Below are 24,453 nucleotides of genomic sequence, written 5' to 3'. Positions count from 1 at the left end.
ACCTAAACAAACTTGGAAAAGGGAGTCTAAAATTGGAATAGCATATGATCATATTTATTTGATTGAATGAATAAATTGATTTTTGTATAGGATAGGAAATACCTATACGCCGTATCTAGCTAGTATTAGAGCCTAAACTTAATGACTCTATTTTAATTTCAATTTACATAAGAATATAGTGTTTTGGTTAAAGTAGATATTATAATAAGAGACTTGATAGAGCTTTATAAATAATAGATGACTCTAGGTTAGCAATTCAACCCATTGGATTAAGTTAAGAAAAAGAGGTGAAATCTAAATGAAGTGTGAGGGATATTTTAATCCTAGGCTTTTCTAATTTGATTCTTGGTCAATTATCTTTTTGCTTTGATTATTAGTGTTAATTAGTTTATTTAAGTAGTTTTTAATTTTATTAGTTGTTAAATTTTGATTGTTTGAATAAAATTAAATTGTTTTCATTTTAGTACTCAATAAATTTTTAGGACAATTCTTTCAGGAATCAATACTCTACTTACTAATATACTATCTATTCAATACGTGTATATGCATAGGTCGAAATTTAACTGATAGGCTCTAAATAACTATTCTAACTTGAATTCAAATGATCATCAAAGAAATGTAGTATAAATGAAAATAAAAAGAATAAAAATATTTAAATAAGATCAAATGTGGAGCATAGTTGATAAAAATAGAATTAAAAGATGAATAAAATATTTTATAATTTCATCAAACCAATTCATTTTTAATTTTCAATTTTTTAAGCTCATTTGATATTTAAAAAAGTAATAGTTAAAATTTGAATTGGTTTAACCTAAAAAAAACTAAGAACATAACTGGAAATGAATCAAGAAATTGTATCTTATCGATAAAAACTAAGAACGACAAAATTTCCTATTGTTGTAGCAAATCATTGATAGCAGTAGTTTGTTGTATATATGTAGTGTTATTACCGTATTTATAGAATACGTAGATATTATCCAGAGCTAGAATAAATTACATAAATAACATTCAATTAAGTAATAATATTTATATAAAGTAAGGGCACGTTTGGTTCATGTAATAAAATGAAATGGAATAGAATAGATATTTTATGGGAATAGAATAGGGTAGAAATAAAATCAAAATGTTATTATGTAGTTTGTTTGACAAAATGGAATAAAGTAAGAATTACAATTATGAATTATTGTAATGTTTGATTAGTAAAAATAATTTTAGAATAACAAAAGAATAGGTGATAAAAAGACAACTATATTTTTTATAGGAATAGTTAGTCCTTCCTCCAAAAACACACCAAGCAAGGGGAGAAAATTTTTTGAGGAATAGAGGGGGAATGGCTGCAATAGTGGTAGATAAGAAGGCTTTGCAAAATTTTATACTTTCTACTACTAAAATATTAATATAACTAAATAATATTTTGTTATTATAGGTTTGTGCTTATGGGTTGTTTGATAGAAAATGATCCTATTAATGTAATGGGTTGGGTTAAAAAGTCAAGTTATACTCTATAGAGATTATATTATCATAAGAAGTTCATTGAATTTGTTAAATCTACCTTTACTAGTTGGGGTACTCAACATACACTTTAAGAAGCAAATGAAATGGTTGACTAGTTAGCAAGAAAAGCGGTGCAAAAGGAATATGAGTTATTGTTGTTGTTTGAGTCGAGATTCAGAAATAAGAGCCATATTAGGTTTGGTTGATTGGCTTTTAATGTGTTGTATATGTTGGCATATGCCCTTAAGCCAATTAAATTAGTCAAAGAATATAGATTGTTATTTAATTCATACTTAATTATATAACTATATGTGATAGAGGTTTTTTTTCATGTTAGTGCAATAATAAGGAGTTATTAAGTATTAATTGAATGAAGCCCATGGAACATAAAGGCCTTGCAAGAGAATTGTAAAGTTGTTGCAATTATGAGATCTCTATACATCAAAGACATGTTCCTAAAATTGTTTCTGGTCATTTTATTGTTAAGATAGGGCATTGATAATGCTCAAAGACTGGTACATGTTAAGCCTCCTTACTTGGGAAGTAAGCAATCAATCTTATAAATTGAAGTATATGGGATACTTGAGGATAACATATAGGTGCTTGTTAAAGAACAAGTTCACTAAACATGACCCACTATGAGAACTCTATTTGGTACTTCACTCAAGTGTCTATGGAACATGTTCTCATGTGATAGTAGTGCAACTAGTCCTTACACTTGATTTGGATTTGGATTTGTATTTGTTGCCAACATGTTAGAAGCCTAATGGGTCACACATTAAGTGACATAATTGAGATTAAATAAGGATAATCAATTAAGGTAGACTTAATTGGAATAGACCAAAATAAAGTGAGAAATTAATTAAGTTCACAAGGGCTTAATCGAATTAAAATACAACTGTTGTATCTAGGGTTACAACTTAGTTTGGCTATATAAATATGTTATGTTAACAAACTAAAACTAAAAGCCTTCAGCCGCTTCTCAGCCATTTCATTAAAAAAGAAAAGAAAAATATTTTTTTTTGTTTGACAAAAATAAGATTCAGCAAGAATTTTTAGTCATTTTGTTTTAGAGACAAAACTTGCTAGCACAAGTAAAATTTGACCTTCGAGAAGGTCTTATTCGGTTATTATGTGGATTACTGTTAGTTTTGGCTCCATTAATTTTTCATGATAATAAAACATTCCTATTTATTTATGTCTAACACTTTTATTTTAGTGTGCAGGACTAAAATGTATGTTAAATAATTAGTTAATCATTCAAAAGTAAATATCAAAACTCATAAGAATAAGGAGCTATAATTGAGCAATGAAACAAAAGCCTCTTAGTTGGATAATCAAGGGAGTTGGTTGGATGAAACTCAAAAGAGAAATTGGCTGGTTCAAGCAAACTATGAGACAGAGAACAGTTAGTCAACCAAGAGACAGTGTTAGTCAACCAAGAGACAATGTTAGTCAACTAAGAGCTTATTTCCAAAAACTGGGTTCAGAGACAGAAATGACTTAATCGACTAAAAACTTTTGTTAGTCGACCAAGAGCCTACTGCCAGAAACTAGGTTCAGAGATAAAGACAACTTAATCGACTAAGTAGCAATATTAGTCGACTAAGAGTATTCTGTCTGAAAATTTGAATTTAAGCACTAGAAGATAGATTAACGACTAGAATTACCCCCAAATTGTTTTCAATGATCAGAATCTGTCTAACAGCCATCAGAGTTGATTTTTCAAGTATAAAAGGCACTCTTAACAGCTACGAATCAGTTTTGAAGGCTTCCAAGATAAAAAAGAGCTCAAAAATAGCAAAAACTCTCTGCATACTTTCTGCACTTCACTCCAATCTTTGTAATAGAGTTAAGCTCTTTATCTTGTACCATTCAGATCAGGTTAGTGATCATAGGTACTTTTTTTATTTCTTTTCTCCTTGATTGCTTAGAGTGTACGAGACACTCTAAGGGGATTAATCAAGCTTGGGTTAACTTGATTAAGTGTATAAGTTCTAACTCAGCCTAAGAAAAGTTAGTTTTAAGTTTTGGTTGATCCCGAAAAAAATCATTGTTAAAGGTTGTGGCTAAGCTTGTGAAAAGCTATTGTAAAAGCTTGGTGGAAGCTTGGAATTTCACCGTTTATAGTGATTTGGTTTGTAAAATCTTTGGTTGAACAATCAAGGTAATGGATGTAAGTCTTTGATAGAACCACTATAAATCTTTGTGTATTGTCTGCCCTGTTTTATTTTTCATTTCATTCTTTCTTAGATTATTCCTGCATCTTGCATTTAACTTCTCATCATTGAACTTTAACTTGCCCTTAATTAGAAGTCAAATTTAGTAAGAGCCAAAAAGTGTTATTCACCCCCTTTTGGCACATTTATTTGAGACCAACAAGTGGTATTAAAGCTAGATCCCTCATTCTTAAAGCTTAACATCCTAAAGAAGATCCAAATGGCTATTCAAATATCTATAGTTACTGAGGGACAATCCACAAATAGATCACCTTTGTGTGATGGATCGAACTACCCTTATTGGAGCACTAGAATGTCAATCTATATAAGGGCAATAGATTATGAAATGTGGGATCTCATCACAGATGGACCCTTCATTCCCTTAACCATAAATATAGTGACAAATGAAATGATTCTTAAGCCAAGGGCTGAATAGAAGTAGCTGAAACCAAAAAGGTTCAAACAAACTTTAAGGCAATAAACACTTGACATTCTGCCCTAACACCCGCTGAGTTTAACAAAGTGTCAAGCTGTACCACAGCTAAACAAGTATGGGACAAACTTAAGATTATCCATGAAGGGACTTCTTAAGTTAAGGAGTCTAAAATAGCTCTCCTAACTCACAACTATAAGATGTTTAAGATGGAACCTAGTGAAGATATCACCAGCATGCTTGATAGGTTCACAAATATCACCAATAAACTCAGTCAACTAGGCAAACCAATTCTTGAACATGAAATTATCAAAAAACTACTTTGAAGCCTACCAAAAAATTAGAAGCTAAAAGTGACTATTATCCATGAAGCTAAGGACTTAAATGTCATCACCCTTAATGAAATTTGTGGGTCTCTTCTCACTCATGAGTTGGAACTTAAAGAAGAGGAAGAAGAAGACAAGAGAAAAGCAAAAGAAAAAAAAACAGCATTGCCTTAAAAGCAATCATTCTTAAAGAAGAATTAGACAATTTATCCTGTGATGATGATGAAGAATTAACTATGGTTGCAAGAAGATTCAGAAAACTTATGGGACAAAGAGATAGGAGATTGGCTAAGAAAGGGTACAAAAGAGATTAAGGTTCTTCATAAAGAACCAGAAATAAAATGAATCAACAAGAAAGAAGAGGTTATATGCTTTGAATGCAAGAAGCCTAGACACTTTAGGTCAGAATGCCCCTTGTTGAAGGAAGAAACTCTCAAGAAAAATAGAAAATCGAAGAAGGTAATGGTAGCTGCAACCTGGTCAGACAGTGATGTTTCAAGCTTAGATGTTGAAGAAAAGAAAGTGAAAGAAAGAGCAAATTTATGTTTGATGGCAAGAGATGATGAATCTGAGGTATGTTATATTTCTTGTGGTATTTCTATGGATGAACTTCAAGATGAATATGAATGTCTTTATGATGAGTTTGGAAAACTTGCATCAAAATACAAGGCTTTGAAAGGAAAGACTTCATCTCTTTGAGAATGATTTAGAAAAGATAAAACATGATTTATGCTTTGTTTTTGAATAAAGAAATTTACTTCAAACTGAGCTTGATCACTCAAAAATAGATTATAAAATTCTGAAATTAGAATTGAAAAATAAAACTGAAGTTTTGCAAAAAGCTATTGATGAAAATACTGCTCTTAAGAATGTAAGCAATGAAACATCAAGAAGAAACACATATTTCAAGGAAAGTCTTGTTAATATTTCTCCTAGGTGTTATATTTGTGATAAACTTGGTCACCTATCTTATAATTATTATAGAAATAGAAGCATGTAGAAAACAAAAAGGATTTGTGTTCCAAAAGGATCCTATGTAGCACCTAACCTTCAAGGACTCATTAAGGTCTGGGTACTTATAGGAAAAATTGAAAATCTATCTTGCAAGTTGAGCTTAATAGAAAAGACATATGTTCAAGAGCTCAACTGAAGGAGAAGCAACCATGGTACATGGATAGTGGCTGCTCAAGACACATGACTGGAAACGAAATATTATTTGCTCAGCTGGACAAGAAAAAGGGAGGTACTATATCATTTGGCGATGACTCAAAAGGTAGAATTCATGGTATAAGAACTATTGGTAAGAATTCTCAAGCTCAAATTAGTCATGTGTTACTTGTTAAAGGTTTAAAGTACAATTTATTAAGTATCAGTCAATTGTGTGATAAAGGTTTTAAAGTATGCTTTGATTCATATAAATGTGAAGTGATAGACATTAGTACCAATAAAGGTTGATTCATAGGAAAAAGAATTAAAAATATGTATGTTATATTTCTAGAAGATCTTGAGATTAATTGTGAAACATGTCTTATGGAAAATAATGAAAATGATAGTTGGTTATGGCATAGGAGACTTGGACATGTGAGCATGCATACTATCTCCAAATTATTGAGAAAGAATCTAGTTATAGGATTACCTGTACTTAAATATGAAAATGATCAGATTTGTGATGTTTGTCAACTAGGTAAACAAGTTAAAACATCCTTTAAAACCAATAAGATTATTTCAACCTCTAGAACTCTTGAGTTGCTGCATATCGATTTATTTGGTCCAATAAACACAACTAACTTAGGAGGTAAATCATATGGCTTTGTGATAGTTGATGACTACTCTAGGTACACTTGGTTTTACTTCCTTGCTCATAAAAATGATGCACTACCTACATTTGTGAATCATTGTAAGAGGGTTCAAAATGAAAAATGACTTATCATTGTTAGTATTAAGAGTGATCATGGAGAAGAGTTTGAAGGAGATGATTTTGAAAATTTTTGTAATGAAAAGGGATTAGATCACAAGTTCTCTACACCTAGAACCCCTCAACAAAATAGGGTTGTAGAAAGAAAAAATTGAACTTTAAAAGAAATGGCTGGAACTATGCTTTATGAAAATAATCTACCAAAATTATTTTAGGCAGAAGCTATCAATACAGTTGCATAAATTCTTAATAGAGTATCAATAAGGTCCATGATATCAAAAACCCCATATGAATTGTACAAAGGTAGAAAACCAAATATTTCTCACTTTAGGAGCTTTGGCTGCAAATGTTTTGTATTAAATAGTGAAAAACATTTTCTAGGAAAATTTGATGCTAAGAGTGATGAAGCAATATTTCTAGGATATACTTTGAACTCAAAAGCCAATAGAGTTTTTAACAAAAGAACTTTAACAGTTGAAGAATCTATCTATGTAGTTTTTGATGAATCTAATGCCTTGCATAAAGAAACTCTTGTTGATGAAAATGATGTAGAGGACCTTGAAAGACAAATGGAAGAAATGAGCTTAGAAAACAAGAAAAACAGTGAAGAAAATTCACATGGAAAAGAAGCATAACCTCCACCCTTAGAAACTCTACAAAGAACTAAAAATCAACACATTAATCTTTCAAAGAGCTGGAAGTATATGAAAGATCATCTACAAGAACAGATCATAGGTGATCTTTCACAAGGTGTCAAAACCAGAAGAGGAATTAGAGAGACATGTGAGTACTCAGCTTTCATCTCATAAATTGAGCCTAAAAGCTTTGAAGAGGCAGAAAAGGAATAAAGCTGGATATTGACTATGCAAGAAGAGCTTGATCAATTTAAACGAAATTGAGTGTGGACACTAGTTTCTAGACCATTAAATCACCTAATCATTGGTAAAAAGTGAGTGTTTAGAAACAAGGTAGATGAGCAGGGTAATGTTATTAAAAACAAAGCTAGGTTAGTGGCTCAAAGATATAACCAAGAAGAAGGCATTGACTATGATGAAACATTTACTCCTGTTGCTACAATAGAAGCCATAAGATTATTGCTTGCATATGTATGTTTCATGAACTTCAAATTATTTCAAATGGATGTGAAAAGTGCTTTTTTAAATAGTCTTATCCAAAAAGAAGTCTATGTTAAACAACCCCCTGAATTTGAGGACTTTGAAAAATCGGATTATGTTTTCAAGCTAAATAAGGCATTATATGGATTAAAACAAGCTCCAAGAGCTTGGTATGAAAGACTCTTAAAGTTTTTTGTTGAAAAAGGATATATTAGAAGAAGCATTGATATAACATTGTTTATTAAGAAATGCTTGAATAATTTAATTGTAGTTCAAATTTATATGGATGATATTATATCTCGTGCTACTAATGAGGCTTTGTGCAAGAACTTTGCTGAAAAAATGCAAGGTGAATTTGAGATAAGCATGATAGGTGAACTGAAATTCTTTCTTGGCTTTCAAATCAAACAATGCAAAGAGGTCATCGTCAATAGTCAAGAAAAGTACGTTCAAGACATGCTAAAGAAGTTTGATATGTTGAAACTAAAATCAATCAGTACACCAATGAGTCCCTCCATCGAGCTTGGTGCAGATGAGAAAGGAAAAAGTGTGATCAAAAATTTTATAGAGGTATGATTGGATCTTTATTTTATTTAACTACTAGCAGACCTAATATTCAATTTAGTATATGCTTGTGTTCATGGTTTCAATCTAAACCCAAAGAGTCACACTTAACTACAGTAAAAAAATGTTTAGAAAACTTTTAGACACACATAATTTAGGATTATGGTATCCTAAAGGAACATCCTTCAATCTCATTGGATATTCAGATGCAAACTTTGCTGGAAGTAAAATAGATAGAAAGATCACTAATGGCATATGTCAGTTTTTAAGAGATATGCTTGTGTCTTGGTCAAGTACGAAACAAAACTTTGTTACACTTTCCATTGCTGAAGCTGAATATATTTCCTGAGGTAGTTATTGTGTTTAGATTTTATGGATTAAACAATAATTAAAAGATTTTGGAGTGACTATGCATAATATACCAATATTTTGTGATAACACAAGTGCAATCAATATCTCAAAAAATCTAGTTTAGCACTCAAGAACAAAGCACATTGAGATTAGACATCATTCTGTCAGAGAACATGTGCTTAAAGGAGACATTAAGATTAAGTTTGTCAACACCTTACATCAATTAGCTTATATATTTACCAAACCCTTAAATGAGGAAAGATTTTACGATATTAGGAGAAATCTAGGAATAGCTAGTGTTTAAGAACTTTGAGAAAATTTTTTAGCATTTATCTGGTAAGACAGTGTCTACTTAGTTGATTAAGAGTATCACTTAATCAACTAAGAGCATTCTGGTCTTGTTAATAAAAGACGTAGTCAGATAAGGGTAAAACTTGGTTATTTTAAAAACCCAAATAAAATAATAAAATCTAAAGAAATAGAAGTAGGTAATCGGGTGAAGAAAAAGAAGAAAAAAAATCCATTAACCAAAAATGAAAAATAAGGGAAACTCTAAATTTTGAAATAAGAAAAACTAACCACATTTAAAAGGCTGAGTTTGTTGGTCTTTAAAGAAAAATAATTTTTCTAAACTTATTCTCTCCTTATTCTCTCTCATCTAGAACCGACTTCTTAAAACTAAAACCCTTTCTTCCCAAACTTTTCAAACCCTAAAATATGAAACTTCCAAAACCAATGGCAAAATATTCCCTACCCAAAGATATTCTAGAAAAGAAGAAGGGCTAACGGCCAATGGAAGAAAGTCCACCATTCGAAATTCAAAAGAAGAAAAAGAAAGATGAATCTGCTATAGTGACTGTGAAAATTGAGAAGAAATATAGAGAGAAAAGGGACAGAAGTCAGAGAGAAAGAAAGAAAAAGGAAAACCTTTTGCAAAAGGTAACTCTTCATCCCTGAAATTCAAAAATAAGATTCATGAAGATAGGTTCAGGAAAATTGAAAATACTCCTATCTCATGAGAGAAATTCATCGACTGGGATAGCTTCAATGAAGTTTTAGAAATTAAAGAAGGACTATTAAAATATTTTGAAGAAATAAAAATGAAGAAACTAAGTGTCTTCAAGAATAGAACCTATAGTGTTAGTCTGGTAAAAGAGTTTTATGCTGGTATTGCACAGGATTGAAATCAACTAGATGATCCTGAGGAATTTTTGAATGATGGTCTAAATGTGTTTTTGAACGAAAAAGAGTTTGTGGTTACTACCTCTGATCTGGGAGAATTGTTGCATGTTGAGTATAATAAGGGAAGATATGAAATCCTTGAAGATTATGATACCTTATTCTTGTGAGAAGTAATCACTGGAAGCACTGAAAGATATTCCTCAAAAAGCTATGTAAGTTTTATCAAAAGTCCACAAACTAGGATATTGCACTATTTCATAATTTCATTAGTTCACGGAAGAGGTGGCAATTTTAGCTATGTGAGTCTGCAAGATATGTGGATGATGCAGTTTGTATTTAATGCTTTTCCTTTAAATTTAGGAAGATTTATGATAGAAAGGATGAGAGGAACATGTTGGGTTGACAAAATACATTTGCCTTATGGAAATATAATTACTTCCTTGGCAAAGAAGAAAAGTATCTGGAGTTCCATATGTGAGATGGATCAGATAAGGAGCAAAGATCAGGCCATCTATCTAGGAAGTCTGCCTAAGATGGGTTACAAGTTCTATGGAGAAAAATTTGTCAAGACCTCCAAGGATGCTTAGAGGGATGAGCAAGCTACTCCTACTCAAGCAACAGCAACTCCCTCACAAATTTTGAATGAGATAATTCTAAACTTACTGATGAGGATAGTTGGGAAACTCACTGACCAGTGTGTTAGAATAGAGAAAATTGAAGAAAAGCTACTGGAGTTGAGAAATTTAGTGAAGGATAAAAGGAAATCTCCTTCAGGTTCTGCAATTGAACATGCTTCTATAGCACCAAGTCCAGCTCTAGCAGGACAAGCAAGTGAGAGTCTTGATTTCCAAGCTAAAAATGATGAACCAATATCTAATCCAACAAAGAAACTACACATCCCTGAACTTGAAATTGAAAAAAAAGGTAATGTTAATACAAAAGTGATTAGATCTCAACTCCATGAGGAAACACAAGAAGCTGAGTCTTCCCCACCAAACTCTAAGGAAGTTTTCATCATGGATGTCTTTCAATAGATGGTAAGGGAAGAGCAAGATGAAAAGGAAGCAACAAAAAGCAAAGCACAGAAACCAGCATCTATAAGAGCATCCCCTGAATCTGTGCATGCTACAAGGAAAAATGATCAGATTGGGAAAAAAAGGGAAAGCTGCTGTAACTACACAAGCTAAAACTAAACCTACTGGTAGGGGCAGAATGACTATGGCAACCAAGACTAAGGTCCTCAAGAGGAGAATGTCCTCTAAATTAGCTGAAAAAGCCAAACCTCAAATCAAGTCTTCTACTCAAAATCCATTCCAAGTCTTAAACACATCTTCTTCTGACTTCCCATCATAGAAATCCTCCCCTCAGACATCTCCTGAACCCCTCAATATCTTCTTTAGCATAGATGAATTGACCCCCTCAAACTCCTCTTAGATTTGTTTTGTTTTGCTGATGACAAAAAGGGGGAGATAGTAAGTTAGGTAGGAGTTATTAGAAATTTAAGGGTAATTTAGGAAAGTTGACTTTGATGATTCTAGATTGTTAATGACAACATTTTATTTTAATTGCTGATGGATTGTTGATGATATCTGAATGCTGAAATTATTTCTATACTTTTGTGCTTAATAGAATGCCAATGATTGTTGATTTTGGAATGAATATGGATTGTTGATAATATGCTTGTGACAGCTAGTTACAATGTTGATAATATTCTGTCAATTCATTACTAATGTCCTATAAGCTTGCATGAAGATACTCTGTTAAAATTTTTGAATTTATACTTGCCACTCTTTCGAAAAAATAGATACAAACTTGCTGACTTGTTAAGTTGGATAGTAAAATAACTTGAAAAGATCATGCATATACTAAGAGGGAGCACACACTCATGGGGAGAAATTCTAATCTGGTGCAAAACAAAAATAACAAATAGACTTTCTGCATTTAATCAAGGAATGTTTTGTCATCATCAAAAAGAGAAAGGTTGTTGGCTCCATTAGTTTTTGATGATAATAAAATATTCCCATTTATTTATGTCTAACTCTTCTACTTGAGTGTGCAAGGCAAAAATTTATGTAAAATAATTAGTTAATTATTCAAAAGTAAATATCAAAACTCATAAGAATAAGGAGCTATAATTGAGAAATGAAACAAAAGCCTCTTAGTTGGATAATCAAGGGAGTTGGTTGGATAAAACTCAAAAGAAAAATTGATTGGTTCAAGCAAACTATGAGACAAAGAACACTTAGTTGACCAAGAGACAGTGTTAGTCAACTAAGAGCTTACTGCCAAAAACTGGGTTCAGAGACAAAAATGACTTAATCAACTAAGAAGTTTTGTTAGTTGACTAAGAGCCTGCTGCCAGAAACTGGGTTCAGAGATAAAGACAACTTAATCGACTAAGTAGCAATGTTAGTTGACTAAGAGTATCTGTCTGAAAATTTGAATTTAAGCACTAGAAGATAGATTAATGACTAGAACTGCCCCTAAACTATTTTCAATTATCAGAATCTGTCTAACAGCCATCAGAGTTGATTTTTCGAGTATTAAAGGCACTCCTAACAGCTATGAATCAGTTTTGAAGGCTTTCAAGATTAAAAAGAGCTAAAAAATCATAAAAACTCTCTGCATACTTTCTGTACTTCACTCCAATCTTTGTAATAGATTTAAGCACTTCATCTTGTACCATTCAGATCAGGTTAGTGATTATAGGTACTTCTTTATTTCTTTTTTCTTGATTGCTTAGAGTGTGCGAGACACTCTAAGGGGATTAATCAAGCTTGGGTTAGCTTGATTGAGTGTATAGGTTCTAACTTAGCTAAGAAAAGTTAGTTTTGGCTTTTGGTTGATCCCGAAAAAAACCATTGTTAAAGGTTGTGGCTAAGCTTGTGAAAGCTATTGTAAAAGCTTGGTGGAAGCTTGGAAATTTCACCATTTATAGTGATTTGGTTTGAAAAATCTTTGGTTGAACAATCAAGGTAGTGGATGTAGGTCTTTGACCGAACCACTATAAATCTTTGTGTATTGTCTGTCTTGTTTTATTTTTCATTTCATTCTTTGTTAGATTATTCCTGCATCTTGAATTTAACTTCTCATCATTGAACTTTAACTTGCCCCCAATTCGAAGTCAAATTTAATAAGAGCCAAAAAGTGCTACTCACCCCCCTCTAGCACATTTATTTGGGACCAACAGTTAGAGGCCAAACACTTAAATGGCTGAAGATTTGACAAATCCTAAGGTGAAAAAGCAAAAATTTTAGTTGCAGGATTTCAAACCATCTTGTTCTTTTTTCAGGGTTTCTTACTTCATCACAAGCATTTTTTATTTAATTGGTTCTTGATTATGACATTTAGAGTAAATTATGTATCTCTTAAACTTATGAGTGTTCATAATTAATTTAAAAATTACATGAAAAACACAAACATTGATCCTATAGGATTCGGTTGTTGCTCTAATTAAATGCTAATCTATTATTCTGCTGCGTTATAGTTTTAATTTCTTGATTATTTTCATGTTTGAGCATGAGTTCGAATCCCAAAAGTGGTATCAAAGCCTTTGTTTGATGTTTTCATATAATATGCATGCTTGATTCTTGGTGATAATCAATAGGATTGATTTGTATGTTAATTTAGTGTATATTAATTTTAACAGCTTTCTTTAAAATCTGTTTTTTCTGTTTTAATTCAAATCTGGACAGTATGCAATTAATTCATTAAAATATGTTTTAAAAGGTGCAAAATCATGTTTATTTGAAGAAATAATAATTGGATAAAAAAGCTTACAAAGTCAAGTTAAAATCGAATAGTTTTGAGGTATTTTGAAGACTAATGTGTTGATTAATTTTAGTAACATTAGGTAAGTGTTACGAGTAGTTTTTAATTATTAATAATTAGTTTTATCAAATTAAATACTGAATGTTTTCGTTAAACTTGATTTAGTATGAAAAAGGTTTATAAAAATCATGTTTTCGTGTTTCAAAACAGAAAAGATTCAATGTAGAAAATTTTGAGTAGCTATGATCGGTTTTTAGGACTTAATTTTTCATGAATTTTGTGTTTAATTGTTAAACACACTTGTTGAAAATTTTCAATAGCTTTTTAATGGGTTTGACTCATGATTTACGGAGTTTTAATATCATTTAAATGCCACCTATTTTAATTTTGGGTGATTCATAAAAAATAGGAAATTGTTTCATACATTAAAAGCAATTCCTAAAATTAAGAATAGAATTTTAATTTTATGTGATTCATAAAGAATATGAAATTGTTTACTATTTTAAAAGAAATTCTTAAAATTAAAGATAATTTTTTAATTTAAAAAATTCATAAGAAATAATTTCCTACTTTAGAAGAAATTCTTAAATTATGTGATAGCATTGAACTTTTCTTAAAATTTTGGTTTGACTAGAAGTTTGCAAAATTTGTTAAGTCACCATTTAGGTAACTTGAACAACATAAAATTTAGGAAACTAATCCATATTCTAAATGTTAGAAATTAAAATATTGTCTTAGATATATTTTAAGAAGTTTACCTAAAATAAAGAGGTTTTCAAAATTAAAAAGAATTTTAATTATGGAAAGAATTAAAATGGAAAGTCTTAAAAAGGAAAATTTTATTTTAATGAATTTCTGATAAGAAATAAGAAGTAAAAGGTTTACTTTTAAGTGTTCTGAAAATGAGAATTTCTTAAGCATTAAAATGAAATAAAACAATACCAAATAATTTGAGTCTAGCACTTTAAGTGAATTAATTGATACTTTTCTTAAATGACACACAAGATCACCAAGTGATACAAAGTTTGCATTTATTGTTATGCTTTTAATTGTGATTAAAAGGCATGAGGATGATTATGGAATAAGACCTTAGAATATTAGGTTATGGATGATTAAAGTTATTTCTCATGGTATTTATTTTAAATTAGGGTCTACGCATCTGCCTTATCTCTATTTTCTATGGATTGTAAATTTTTTTTCTCACCCAACTCCATTTAAATGTAACTCGCGGTTTCTTGATTATAGAATGCAATTAGTTTCATCAAAGTGCAAAACTAAAGTTAGATAGAAAACTTTTTGTAACTTGAAGATGTAGATCCAAAGGCACCATGGAGATTCAAGGAGATTACAAGCAAAGCTTGAAGACATGACTTAAGGAAATTAAAATGAGTAAAGTCCATAATCATCCTAGCAGTTGGCATGAGATGGATTTATTTTTCAGTATATATATATATAATATGTGAAATGCGATAAATGTTATGCTCGTCAACAACAACAAATCAATGAGACCTTAATTAATGAATTAATAAATAAAAATCTCTCATTAATTTATTGAGTAAAAAAGTTATCTTCCACCATAGAACAAGATAACCAAGCTACTTTTTTAATTTGAAGCCTATTGAGTCACTCAAGGCCAAACTTTTACTTGAGTCAGTTTGAGTTATTGGTGAGTCTTACTTAACTAGTACCATATTCGGATGTGTTACACTTGACTGCATAATATTAGAGGCATAGTAAGAGAAAATGTATATGATATATTTAGACAAGGAGTTGTCACCTAATTGATCTAGGAGTTGTATAAGATACAATTGGTAAGCTAAGTTATCCACCTAATTAGTGTCATTATGGCTTGTTGAGTCACTCAAAGTCATGGTGGGATGAAAAGGTTCCTAACTCAATAGGAAGTTTAAAGGTTAAATTTCTCAAAATAGTAAAAGAATGTTATTACTTTGATAAAATATTGAGAATAATTATATAAGATTCTAAAACCTTGTCTTTATAATTATATAATTTTTTTTAATGACTAATAATCATATCTGTCAGTTTATATAGGATATAAATCTATAATGGTAAATAGTTTATCACTTAGAAGCATACTTGATGCAAACAAGTTGATAAGCCCAAATTTCATTGACCAGCTTCGCAATATCAAGATTGTCTTGAAACAAAATAAAAAGGCTTATGTCCTAGATAGTCTTGTTCTTAAGGAACCTAGGGATGATACTACAAATGAGGAAATAAGGCCTACAGAGTTTATATGAATGATCTCAATCAAACCACATGTGTGATGTTAGCTAGTATGGCTCCAAATCTTCAAGAGCAACATGAAGCTATGAATACTCAGGATATTATCCTAAACCTTAGAGAAATGTTCGATAAGGAAGTCGCATAGAGAAATTTGACATTTCAAGAGAGTTGTTCTAATGTGAGATGTCTAAGGGAAGCCTAGTAAGGCCTCATGTGCTTAAAATGATAAGACAAATCACTCAACTTAAGCAGTTAGGTTGGGTCATGGATCATGATTTGAGTATAGACCTTGTACTTTTTTCGCTTCCAGAAAGCCATTCACAGTTTGTGTTTAACTTCAACATGAATAAGATTGAGCTAACCTTATCAGGCTTATTGCATATGCTCACATAGGTTGAGAATATCATTACAAGAGAGAAGCCTTCAGTTCATTTTGTTTCTTTTAAGAAAAATAAAAATAACAAAAGAAGATTTCCAAGAAAGACAAGAATGAAAAGGCATCAACTTTAAAAGGTATGAAGCGTATTGAAAGAGTGCAGAATGACAACGATTGTAACATCCCGTATTCTCGAATAGAAGTCAATAAGACCCAATCGACAAGACGAAGGGTCAATTGACAAAAACTTAAATGCCAAAGGGCGGTAATGACCAAAAAGAATATTTTGAAATAAAATAATATTTTCTTAATAAAAAATATTAAAATATTAATATTTTAATTATTATTGACATTAGTCGTGGAGGAGGATTATATGACTAATCTAATTGGGAGAGAAGAAGTAAGAAAAAAATTCGAAAGAAAAAAATTCGAAAGAAAAATGACATTAGTGGGACCTGCGTGCGTTTATTAAATAAAGCATAAACAAGTAAGTATATATTTAAATATTATGGCGATACGTTGATGGGGTGCAAAATTTATATTATATTTATATACATCTAAAGGGAGAAAATAGAAGGAAATTAAAATTTAAGAAGTGTTGGAAGGACTAAATTATTAAGCACAAAAGTTTGGAGGGTCGCACGATAAATAAGTAAAAGTTAGAGGACTTATGTGCAATTCTCAATATTTGAAGTTAAATGGGAATTTATTAATCAAGGAAAGTTAGATTGTGTGGAATATGAGGTATACATGTGATTTGAATGGTGTAACAAATGGCCAATTAAACTATAAAGAAAGTTGTATATGAAGTGTAATTGGTAGAAAAAGGTGGCAAAGGAAATAAAAGTGAAAACGTAAGAAAATGAGGTGGCGGATGGAAAGTAATTGGGATAGATTTTGGATCAATGAGCAAAAGAGGTAATGTGCGCATGAATTGTAAGTGGGGATTGAGTTGGTCCAATGAGAATAAGAAACAAATAAAGAAATAAGAAAATAAGAATGAAAAAAGTATGGAAAATGGGTGTGACGGGTGGAAAATTTTTCAAGGCTTTTGTCTTGTGCTTTTGTCACATAAAAGAGAAAAGAAACATGCCAATAAGACATACAACCTTGGGCAATCCGCCCATGAGAGAGAATAAAGAGAAAAGGAAGGAAAGTAAAGTAAAAAGCATGAAGTCTTGGGCAATCCGCCCATGTAAGCACAAATGGGGAAAACCAAAGGCATTTTCAAGGCTCGGCCTTGAGAGATCCATCCACTACCAAAGAGAAAAGAGGAATGGGGAGGAAAGGAAGAAAGAGGAAAGAAAAGAGAGAAAGGAAGAAAGGAGGAAAAAGAAAAAAAACAGAAAAGAAAGGAAAGGTTGGCTTATTGAACTTGAGACAAAGTAAGTAAAGAGATTTTCATTTTTCATGAAATGCATGCTTTGTAAATCAATTTAAAGTGTGATTTTGTTTGTGGTAGCAAGAACCAACAAGGATTCAAAGGACCCGAGGCATGCATGTAAGTAGATTTTAGAGTCTATGGTGATTTTGGAGCTAAATGAGCAATGGGTAAGTGTTTTAGTTTTGAAATCATAAGTAAAAAGGAAAAATAAGATGTTTATTCATTGATTGTGTCTATAGAGCAAAAGTAATCTTAGAAGTGAGAGTTGTGAATCACATTTGGGATTCAATCCTAAATGAGAGGTAAGCAGCAAAGTGGCATATTGTGTTGATAAACTTGGTTGATTAAAGTGTATGAATTGTGTGATAAATGTTTGTGAGTATTGTTGATAAAACAATGAGATTAGTTAAGGATTGTTGGTTGATATGCTGCCATTTATGATTATAATTAAATAAATTGGGTTTGAATGGATGCTAGGAAGAGTATAGTAAGCAAAGTTGCCGTGGTGGCAAGCTGGAGGAGGTAACAAGAGATCGGCAAGTAAAAATTAGCTAGATACTCGCTTAAGTCAATAGCGACGTAGTGTCCCGCTATTGTGAGTTGAGTAGAGGGTGTCCATTTAAAAATAATCCCATAATTATGTATATATATATATTTATAGATATGAAATGATTTATTTTAAATGTAAGTTTATGGGATGCATGAGCTGGTAGATATTCTAGGAGTTTGTGAATACCGAAGTATTTAAAATTTGTTTTGACTATATATATATATATATATATACAAGTTATATACGCAAAGGATTTTAGAACTAGGAAACAAGCTTTTTAATATAATTTGTGTCAAAAAATATGCCTTATTGATTGTGTGATGTGCATTCATGAATGAATTTCATACTCACCATGCTGATTTGATACCTAACCCTTATGCAAAAAGGTTTTACATTGCAAAGTGATACAAAAAGAAGTTTTAGTACACTACCATGATTGGTATTTTGAAAATGATTTGAAATAATCTTTTGAAAACCGGATTTGACTTTTAAATGGTTTTATTAAATCGAGAGATTTGAGAGTAGACTGGTCATCACTTCGGTTAAGTGTGACCTTTATGCACAAGTAAGCTCTAGCTAGAGAACTCTGGATCACCGATGGGCTGTTAGACGTGGCTGGGGCCATAGTCTGTGATATATGTGGCAAGGCCATGGGTTATTATATGTGGCTAGGCCACAAGTGTTATTCACGGTTGCTATTGCCTGATTTCTCCAATGTCAGCCAACATCGTTGAGACTGCCATGGCTATGGGGATTTGGTGGAGCAGAGTTCTAGGATGTTATTATGAGGAACCGGGTTCACGAGTTGTATTATTCTATTCCTACTCAAGAGTAATATCTCTTTGAGTTTTCACGCACGTAGTTTTTCGTGTGGTGAAAAATAATTGTTTTTCTGCAACTTCCTTACTTAAACGATGGCATTGGATTTAACTTCTCGCGTATGAGATGATTTATGGATTTGCATATAAGTTTATTAATGTTGTATTTCATGGGAGCATGCGTGTTTATGACTGACTGGTTTGAGTAAAGTTTTTGAATGAATTTAAAGATGGAAAATCTTGCACTTATATTGATTTGCTGCTAAATGGTTCCGACAGCAGGGATCTTTTCTTGTATTGGTTTGATATCTGATTTAAATGACTATCGTGTATTAACTTACTTGATTTACATATAAGGCATAAGCTCCCCTTTTGAGTTAAGTGGTTTGCATACACATTCCCATATTTTTATTATTCAAATTTTCTACCGTGTGCTTGTTTCCCATCTACACCCTACTCACGGGGTTGATGATCACTGAATCTGTGAGATTCACCCCCTTCATTTCCTTTAACAGATAAGTAATTAGCTCAGGGGCATTGCTCAGCACATCGAGACTTGCTGCAACATAGGTAATGGCATCTCTTAGCCTTCCACTCCAAGTCGCTCTGCTGCCTAGAGGTCATGTTGTGTCGAATAATTAAGCTTATGATGAGTAATAGTTTGTGAAAATGTATTTGTCAAAACTTGAGGTTGTGTAATGATTACTGCATATTACATTGAGTATGTTGTGGAGTTATCAAACTTAATTATTGGTATCTAAATGTCATGATTCAATTATTGTGTTTATTCGGTTTAAGCGAACTATGGCATTAAAAATTGAAAAATGAGTTTAAATTGTCTGGAAGTTTACTTAAGGCTTGTTCAGGATTTGGTGGGTTTACTCCCAAGTCTCGGACGTCGGTAACGATGGAGGAAGAGGTCGTTACAAGGATAATGACAAATGCCATTTATGTGGCATACTAGGACATCGAAGGCTCAATTGCAAGGATTATATTGAATCCATCCAAGAGAAGAAACAAAAAGAAGCTTCCACTTTAGGTATGAATCACATGATGCTTTATTTTTCACTGCTTGGTATATGATACCTTACTCTTTATTAATGCTTTTAATATGTATGACATATTGAAGGAATTAATGACAAGAAGTAGTGAAGAATAGGATCGTGAAGGGGACAACCTTAGTTGATGGTGATCAAGCTTGTCGACCTAGATTAGATTGTTGAACAATAAATAATTTTAGAACATTTAATGTTTTCATGACATGATTGTCAAGATGAGACGTTTTGGTTTTAGGCCTACAGTTGAATATTTTATTTTATATTTAGGAAACGTAGATTTATGTTTTGCTAGCATGAGATGCTTAGCTTATATATTTATATATTTACATTACATCTGATTTTATTTTGGAATTGTTCTAAAATATTTATCCTTAAGTATAACCTTGTGTATATGATAATCAATACTAAGTCATAGTAATAACATCATTGTGAGAATATTTTTGTTTTGATTATGAGTCAAAAAGGAAATTAATAAGATGACTTAGATAAAATTGAATCATAACTAAATGAATTCATAAAAAGATTATAGACATATTTAGTCAAGAAGCATTCTTATTGAAATCTTAAATCTAAATTAAGGTTGCTTAAAACTAAATAACAGTTGATTATCTTATTGAATTCATAAGAAATGAATCACAAAGCATTCCAAACCCAATTGATCACATGAACTAACCTTGAGAGGATTTTATCCCATAACCAATGATGAATCGTTAATGACATGTAAGTATACATAAAACTTATGGATATAATGCCCCAAAGGAAAGTAAATAAGTTTACTTGGTAAGATTTCTATACATGATAGAAATAGTGGGAGCTAATGACACTTTAAAGGTCAAGAGTCATGAAATTATAAAATCCAATAGATAAGATCTATGCACAAAGATTGATTTAATGTGATGCAAAAAGATGCATAAGTCATCCATTAAACATAAACCATTAGCAAGATGCATATTGATGCACTACTCATATAAGATGAGTCTAGTAAATAATCTAACATGAATGATTAGATAATAATCTATATTTAATGTAATAAATTCAAAATAGTTGAATTCATTAAAAGAGTTTAACATAGAGAGAATACTAAAGGTTAAAAGTGATATAAAGTCATGATTGAGCAATTGTATTGGAATGGCTCCAAAACAAGAGATAACTATATGATTACATCTATAATTGGATGCAAACCTTTTGTTTAGGCTACAAAAGAAGAAATATTTGGATCATTAGTTTAATGAACCAATAAATGTTTCTGAGTTGTTAAAGTAGCAACAAGAGCCATAATAATGGAATTAAGGTCTCGTTGTGATCTAAATTAGTTTTTTGATTATGACAATGGAGATTGTCCAACTAATAACTCTATGATATAGAGTTATTTTGACTTAATTATGATAGTTTTAGTTTAATTGTTGTAATAATGCATAAAAATTAGTAAGTTTTATTTACTTATTTTAAATTAGTTAATTTAGGTGAGTCAATCTAATCTTAGTTAATTTTGTGCTTAATTTGTTGTTAATATGATTAAAATATATTGTTATTGATTTATTTGTGCTTTTTTAGGTATTTGATGGAAGAAGAATTCTAATGAAAGAAGGAGAGCAATTTCAAGTTGCAGACTTCCACTACACATGTTTTGGTATTTTGATCTTAACTCTCTTTACAGAGCCCTAAATGAGATGATTCTTAAACCATTAGAAAGAAAAGAAAAAAAATACAATATGTTTACCAGTTTGCCTAATTTGGCTTGGAAAATGGTCAAAAATCTTATCAAAGTTGGATTACTATAGAATCTTAGAACAATTATGATTTTTGCTATTTAAATGGTTAAGGCCGCAGCCCACGTAGTCTGATGAGGAAATCTTGATTGGAATTAACTTCTTTCTTCATCCAACTTGGCCTAACTTCAAAGCCTTATAAAAATAACCTTTCAAAGTACTTTAAGGGGAGAATGAAACACCATATTGATGGCTGAAAGTCAAGCCACAAAGTCATTGAAGCTAGGAAGAATTTGAAGGATTCAAGAAGATTTAGAGATCAAGAATACAATCCTTGAGTTTTTCTATCTTGTTGTTATTCTCTTCTTTTCTTGATTTTATATTTAATGTTTAAATTTTATTTTATGATGATGTGTGACCTGACAGGGAACTAATCCATTTATCTAAGATTATAATTAAACTCAATACGTAGTCTAATTTATTTATCTCTCTTTTACTTATGTTTGACGGATTTAAGTTGTTTATTTTATTATGTTCTTAATGCTTCTAGTTGACTGGCCACCAATTAGATTGAATTGGAAACCTAAGTTAAACCTTGACAAAGGAGATTTAGGTAGACTTAGAACGAAATAATGTATGATCGAATGCATTTAGTTGATTAGGTGATTTGATTTGCATATAAGATAGACAAACACCTATAAGCCATATGTAACCAAAATTCGAGCATGAACTTAACAAATCTTTCTTCAATTTAATTTGCATAAACATTACAGTAAATTAATTAAGAGAGATATTTTTATGAGAAACTCGACAGAGACATGTAAATAATTTAAGACTCTAAGTTAGTAACTTAATCCATTAAACTAAGTTAAGAAAGAGACACAATATTTAGGTGAAGTATTGAGAAATATCATAATCTTAACTCTGGTAATCACTAGAAGTTAATAAAATAATTTTGTTGATATCTTTTAGATTAGTTTTAGTTATTAGTTTATTAGTTTTAATTGTTTGGATAAAATTAGGGTGTGTTAATTTTAGTAGTTAACAACGAGAATTAAAATAATTCTTTGTGCGAAGAAACTTTACTTCATCATTATATTACTTGTCAACGATACGTGCACTTGCGTAAGAAATCAACAACACAAATATATAAATTAACATATTCTCAAATATTGCAATTTGAGTTGTCCTAATAGAGACATAATTGCTAAGCGAAAGTGTTTAATAATGGATACGTTAACAATTGACTTAAGTGCAAGTGGGAGATTATTGGTATATGCCTTTAAGCCAATTGGATTGGTCAAGGAATATAGATTGTCATTTAATGCATACTTAATCGTATAACTATATATGGCAGAGGTTTTTTTTCATGCTAGTACAATAATAAGAAGTTATTAAGTACTAACTGGATGAAGCCCATGGAACATAAAGGCCCTGCAAGAAAATTGTAAAATTGTTACAATTATGAGATCACTATACATCAAAGCCATATTCCTAAAATTGTTTCTGATTATTGTATTGTCAAGATAGGGCATTGATAATGTCCAAAGATTGGTACATGCTAAGCCTTTATACTTGCGACGTAAGCAATCGATCTCATAAATTGAAGTATATAAGATACTTGAGGATAACATGTAGGTTCTTGTTAAAGAACAAGTTGAATGAACATTACCCACTATAAGAACTCTATTGGGTACTTCACTCAAGTGTCTATGGAATATGTTCTCATGTGATAGTCGTGCAACTAGTTCTTAGACTTGAGACACTAGGTTGTCTTGTATGGGGAATGACATACTTTGATTTCACCCTTATGGGTTTGGAGGTGACCAAATTTCTAAATAGGGTATTTTTAGTTATACCATGAAGCATGCGAAGGTGAATGAATGGTCCAGAGAAGATTCATCACCCCAAGTGATAGAAAAGGATGTATATCACTTGTTTTCAATTCTTGATTAACTTGTATAAAGGCTTTGGCCAAAGCATGATGAATTTGAGAAAAATTAGTTTCTTAAATTCATATTAGCTTTTTAAATTCAAAAGGTTAGTCATGAATTATGAGAACTAATATGGAATGTTATAAGTAGACATTGAGCCATGCTTTATGTCATATCCAAGATATTTGATGAAGAGGCCGTATTGTACTGAGAGGCTTATCACTGAAGGGTTTTGTCAAATTCTTTAATTAGCTCTCTAATATTTTGATAGTCATAATATATTACTAGATCGCGTTCATGATCTATAAATATAAATTAATTATCAAATTGATATTTGATTAGGGTTTATATTTATTGCCAACATATTAGAAACCTAATGCGTCACACACATTAAGTGACATGATTGAGATTAAAAAAAGATAATTAATTAAGTTGGATTTAATTGGAATAGACCAAAATAAAGTAAGAAATCAATTAAGTTCACAAGGACTTAATTACATTAAAATACAGCTATTGTATCTAGGATTACAACTTTGTTTGGCTATATAAATATGTTATATCAACAAACTAAAACTAAAAACCTCCAGCCACTTCTCAGCCGTTTGATAAAATAAGAAAAGAAAAATAGCTTTCTTTGTTTGACAAAAATAACATTCGGTAAGAATTTTTGATCTTTTTGTTTTAGAAACAAAACTTGCTAGCACAAGTAAAATATGATTTTTTAAAAAATCTTATTCGGTACTTGTGTAGATTATTGTTAGAGGCCAAACACTTGGGTAGCTGAAGATTTGACAATCCTAAGGTGAAGAAGCAAAGATTTTAGTTGCAAGATTTTAGACCATCTGATTCTCTTTTCGGGGTTTCTTACTTCATCACAAGCGTTTTTGATATAATTGACTCTTAATTACGATATCTAGAGTAAAGTATATAACTTTTAAACTTATGAATGTTTATAATTAATTTAAAAATTACATGAAAAACATAAAAATTGATTTTGTAGGATTCAA

This window comes from Theobroma umbraticum, unplaced genomic scaffold (assembly GCF_002168275.2).
Source record: "Theobroma umbraticum cultivar Fairchild unplaced genomic scaffold, ASM216827v3 scaffold_56.0, whole genome shotgun sequence".
Classification (NCBI taxonomy): domain Eukaryota; kingdom Viridiplantae; phylum Streptophyta; class Magnoliopsida; order Malvales; family Malvaceae; genus Theobroma; species Theobroma umbraticum.
Note: the sequence above shows the minus strand (reverse complement) of the source record.